Genomic DNA, 5,717 nt, shown 5'->3' with positions numbered 1-5,717 from the left:
TTTTAAATTTTTTAAAAAAAATATGGGATGAATTGATTGAACTTGTATGGAGAAATATATATCCATAGTCTAATAATAACTGCAGTGCTCCACAATTTGTAACTCCAGGCTGTTCAATAAATGGATAAATAAATAAATAGATGAGATCTTCATTATTCTCCAAATTTTATGACTTGTGCGTAACACATAGTCGTCAAAAAGGACTGAGTGGCTATTTAGCACCCTACTAGGGATATTGTATACTACAACACTGGGTATTCCCAGGAGGACTCCCATCCAAGTACTGACCCAGCCCAATTGTGCTTAGCTTCCAAGATCAGATGAAATTGGGCGTCAGTACAATGTTAAGGTTGTAGATAATTAATAGATGCCCACAGCTACCGACTCACCCTTTATAAGAAGGGGGCAATTTCATAGCTTTCGTTAAAGCAGTTTGGAGTCATAGTGTTTATTTGGAAGATCCAAAACATCTCTCTCCGTGAAAGTTTATTGCCCAAATCTCCTCCTCTGTCTCCCAGAGACACTTGTTCTATTGCTTTAAAGGTGCATTCCTCAGGACTGGATCCATGATGTGTGATGAAATGTCTAGAAACCGCGTGTCCTTCGACTTTATTCTTGATATTTCGGATGTGTTCTTGAATCATTATTTTAAGAGGTCTTATTGTTTTCCATACGTATTTTAAGCCACATGTGCATTCTAGAACATAAATGATTGAAGTAGAGTTGCAGTTCAAAAAGTTTTTAATCTTGAATTCTCTAGAATCATTATGATTATAAAAAACTTTTCTCCGTGGATGAAGATACCTGCATATATTGCAGCGACCACACTTGTAACATCCTGGACAAAGAGGAAGAAGATCATTCCTCATCTGATTAGCATCCCTAATCATGCTTGGTGCCAGAGTGTCTTTTAGATTTTTGCACTTCTTGATGAGAACAGTAGGTTTGGGAGGAAGGATGTCCTTGAGTACTGGATCCATAAGCAATATATTCCAGTGCTTCTGGAAACATCCCTTGATCTTGTTCTCATGTCCATTGTATGTAGTCACAAAGGGTATACAGTTCTCTTTAGGGAAAGTCTTCTTGTATTTCAAAAGATCTTCTCTCTTTAGCCCTTTTGTTTTTTCTGCTGCCTTGTTTAGGAGTTCCACTGGGTAATCTTTTTGCATGAATCTTTCAGTGTATATATTAATCTGGTCTTGACAGTCATTTTCTCTGGTGCAGTTCCTCTTTATTCTATGAAACTGAGAGTAAGGGATGTTATTTTTATATTCTTGAGGTGTCCGCTCTTATAGTGTAGGTAGCTATTAGTGTCCACCTCCTTGGACAGAGAAAACTATCCATATTAGAGACAGAGAAGACTATCTTACGGAGGCCAGCAGATTGCTGGAAGACAAGGACTCCTATGTTATACTGCAACAGAAGCATCTAGCAGAATATACAGAGGAACTCAGAGTACTGCTTCTACGAGGTCTGGAGGATGGAACCTTTTGTAAAGAAGAATATTAGTACCTGATGACAACTAACCCCATCACCCCCATATTTTACTTCTTACCCAAAATCCACAAGTCTTTGGTAAATCCCCCAGGAAGACCTATCGTAGCGGGTATAGACTCTTTAACCTCTCACCTTTCAGAATACGTAGACATCTACCTGCAAAAATATGTGGTCAAATTGGACTCATATTTGAAAGATACCACAAACCTTCTTCAACACCTGGAAATAATTGAATGGAAAAACACATGCAAATGGATTACTATTGATGTACAAGCTCTATATACCTGTATTGAACACTCTAAAGGTGTAAACGCATGTAGATTAGTCATGGAGGATGATGAACTAATGGACACCACACATTGTGAGTTTTTATGTGATCTTATGATTTTTATACTTAAACACAATTATTTTAAATTTTTAGATGTGTTTTATCACCAAGTATGTGGTACAGCAATGGGTACGGTTTTTGCACCAAGTTTTGCTAATATTTTTATGGGACACTGGGAAAAGGAACATATTTACAATAATAATCCTTATAAAACAGAATAATCATGTATAAAAGATACATTGACGATATCCTGATTATTTGGAATGGATCAGAGAAGGATTTTAAAAAGTTTTTAGAATACATTGAGATCAATGATATGAATCTGAAATTGACGTCCCACTTCAGTGATACGTCAATTGAATTTCTGGATCTACTGCTAGATCAAGATTAAGGGAAAGTCATTACGAAAACTTACATAAAGGAGGTGGACACTAATAGCTACCTACACTATAAGAGCGGACACCTCAAGAAATGGAAAAATACCATCCCTTACTCTCAGTTTCATAGAATAAATAGGAACTGCACCAGAGAAAATGACTGTCAAGACCAGATTAATATCTACACTGAAAGATTCATGCAAAAAGATTACCCAGTGGAACTCCTAAACAAGGCAGCAGAAAAAACAAAAGGGCTAAAGAGAGAAGATCTTTTGAAATACAAGAAGACTTCCACTAAAGAAAACTTTATAACTTTTGTGACTAAATACAATGGAAACGAGAACAAGATCAAGGGATGTTTCCAGAAGCACTGGAATATATTGCTTATGGATCCAGTACTCAAGGACATCCTTCCTCCCAAACCTACTGTTCTCATCAAGAAGGGCAAAAATCTAAAAGACACTCTGGCACCAAGCATGATAAGGGATGCTAATCAGATGAGGAATGATCTTCTTCCTCTTTGTCCAGGATGTTACAAGTGTGGTCGCTGCAATATATGCAGGTATCTTCATCCACAGAGAAAAGTTTTTTATAATCATAATGATTCTAGAGAATTCAAGATTAAAAACTTTATGATCTGCAACTCTACTTCAATCATTTATGTTCTGGAATGCACAAGTGGCTTAAAATACGTAAGGAAAACAAAAAGACGTCTTAAAATAAGGATTCAAGAACACATCCAAAATATCAAGAATAAAGTCAAAGGACACGCGGTTTCTAGACATTTCATCACACATCATGGATCCAATCCTGAGGAATGCACCTTTAAAGCAATAGAACAAGTGTCTCTGGGAGACAGAGGAAGAGATTTGGGCAATAAACTTTTGCGGAGAGAGATGTTTTGGATCTTCCAATTAAACACTATGACTCCAAACGGCTTTAACGAAAGCTATGAAATTGCCCCCTTCTTATAAAGGATGAGTCGGTAGCTGTGGGTATCTATTAAGTATCTACAACCTTACCATTGTACTGACGCCCAATCTCATCTGATCTTGGAAGCTAAGCACAATTAGGCTGGGTCAGTACTTGGATGGGAGACCTCGTGGGAATACCCAGTGTTGTAGTATATGATATCCCCAGTAGGGCGCTAAATAGCCACTCAGTCCTTTTTGCCGACTATGGGTCACGCACGATTCAGAAAATTTGGAGAATAATGAAGATCTCATCTATGTATTTATTTATCCATTTATTGAACAGCCTGGAGTTACAAATTGTGGAGCACTGCAGTTATTATTAGACTATGGATATATATTTCTCCATACAAGTTCAATAAATTCATCCCATATTTTAAAAAAAAAATTCAAATTTTTTCTAATTTTCTCTAATTTATACAGTACTGTATCTCAAAAAATGAATAAGAGACTCTTTTTTATATGAAACTTCCATATATGTGTTTTTTCACTATTTTTTTCACTACTCCTTATATGGTATTAGCGAACATTTATGCATTATTCTCGTTTAGTGAATATGCATTTTAACACATTCAAATAAACACATAAGTAGGAAACCAGTCCCCTATTTGTGCGTATATATTTACATCTTCCTAAAAAACTCTCCTTTTTTCATCATCAGCAGTGTATGCATGATGCTGGTACGCCCCATCCAATACAGATGTACCAAAAACGGGGAGCGAGCAAGATGTCAGTAACAGGTGGAGAGAACGGTGCTAACTGGAGGAAACTTGGAAAACATTGCCGTTCTGAAAGGAGCTAAATCTAGCCGCATACGGACCACAATAAAATGGCGGACGTACCAGCCATATACTGACTATAAGAAAATGGCGGGCGGAATACCACAGATAAGGACATCTCCTGATGACAACCTGGAATTCACTTGCATGACCGGTAGCATGAGTGGTGATGACATCTATGGGCGGACGCCGAGTAAGAAAGGTCGGAAGCGAGTACACGTTTAAGTGGCAATAAAGTACTCTGGACATTAATAAATGCATATGTCATATTCACAAATTTTACATTATGGACAGATGTGTGAGAATATGTATTATTTATCTAATATGAACCTCTATAAAAAAGAGCGCATTTTTTGTGTGGTAATGACCGTAAGTGATGTCATAGATGACCCAAATGAGATAATTAGAGCTAGGTCTCATAAGGGTATAAAAAGTGGCAAATCCTTAGTAGCTGCACCCCTTGATGAAGTCCCTAAGTGGATGAAACGCGTTGGGTTAGCTGCCTTTTATGACTGAATGAACTATACAGATAAGCACTTTTTGCAGAAACTTCCTATTTATATTCTTAAAATAAGCTTTGTACTTTTTTAAAGGATTTTTTAAATATTTTCTTTTACTTGGTTTTATCCACTGATCCCTTTGTGTTTACTGGCTTTTTTAAATATTTAAATATATCTACTCCAATTGTTTTTAAGATGTATTTAAATGTATGAAATGCATTTTGTAATATCATCTTAAATATTTATTAGCACTATTTGCACATTGTGGAAACCTATTGTTTTGAATCATCTGTGCTTGTATGCACAGGATTTAGATATATACCTTTTAAAATTTAAAATATAAAATATTAAATTGTGAGTTTTTCTTACACTGTGTATGGTATATTCACTGGTTTATGTTTACACACTTTCACTATTATTATATACGTATGTCACTGGTCACCTAACATATTTGCAACATTTCACAAATAGGGCTCATCCAAAAGTCCTTTTATGTTTGGTTTTAGCTGACACCTTTTACACTAAGGGAGTATGTATTATTATATAGTTCTTTTGCATTGATCCTCTAGAAAACTTGAAGGTGGCGCCGACACATTCTTGGTGTATCTATTAAAAAAAAAAAAAAATATATATATATATATATATATATATATATAGTAGCTTAGCCCATGCTCATGGAACCTTTCAGGCTTTATGAAGCCTGCTGTGTGTATGTGATGTCACTGTAAATGCCTAACAACTGTTTTGTACTCTTCTTAGATGTTACACATAGCAGTAGCTGCTTATTAACTACTAAGTGCTACAGTGCTGCTCAGCATTAGAGACTGAAAATGCAACTGTATGGAAAATTAAACATGACCAGAATTAATTATAGACCAGGCTTGTAAAAATCAAACCATCATCACTCCTCCAATGCTAAAATATAACTTCCCAAAAGCTGTTCTTCCTGCGGTGATGGCTTCCCTGCTTCCTCTACATCATCTGCCCAGTGTTTACACTTCCTCCCCACATCCTCTGCACAGTGTCTGCTCCCTTCCAGCATCCAATCCACTGGTATTTGCTCCCTCCCAGCCATCCAATGCACAGTCTCCCTAATCAATGTCCCAGTGGCTGGAAACTCCTGTGTGCTGTCGCAGGTGGACATAACAGAAGCCAGGAAGGGGGGAAAGGGTGAGCACTCCTGTACAAGAGAGAGTGGCTGGGAGCGATGATTTCTCTCATGGTCCCCATCATTACTCTTCACAGCTTCAGAGTATGCCTGCAGC

The 5,717-nt window shown here is 36.9% G+C and overlaps 2 pseudogenes; one reads left to right on the top strand and one right to left on the bottom strand.

Moving 5' to 3' along the window:
* Positions 1 to 239: 239 nt before the first annotated feature.
* On the bottom strand, positions 240 to 358 carry LOC148538117 (5S ribosomal RNA; annotated as a pseudogene).
* A 2,852-nt stretch (positions 359 to 3,210) lies between these two features.
* Positions 3,211 to 3,329, top strand: LOC148538116 (5S ribosomal RNA; annotated as a pseudogene).
* Positions 3,330 to 5,717: the final 2,388 nt, after the last annotated feature.

This window comes from Taudactylus pleione, unplaced genomic scaffold, assembly GCF_031769625.1.
Source record: "Taudactylus pleione unplaced genomic scaffold, aTauple2 ptg000041l, whole genome shotgun sequence".
NCBI classification, from domain to species: domain Eukaryota; kingdom Metazoa; phylum Chordata; class Amphibia; order Anura; family Myobatrachidae; genus Taudactylus; species Taudactylus pleione.
The sequence above is the reverse complement of the archived record's forward strand: the minus strand, read 5'-3'. Positions and strand labels throughout refer to the sequence as shown.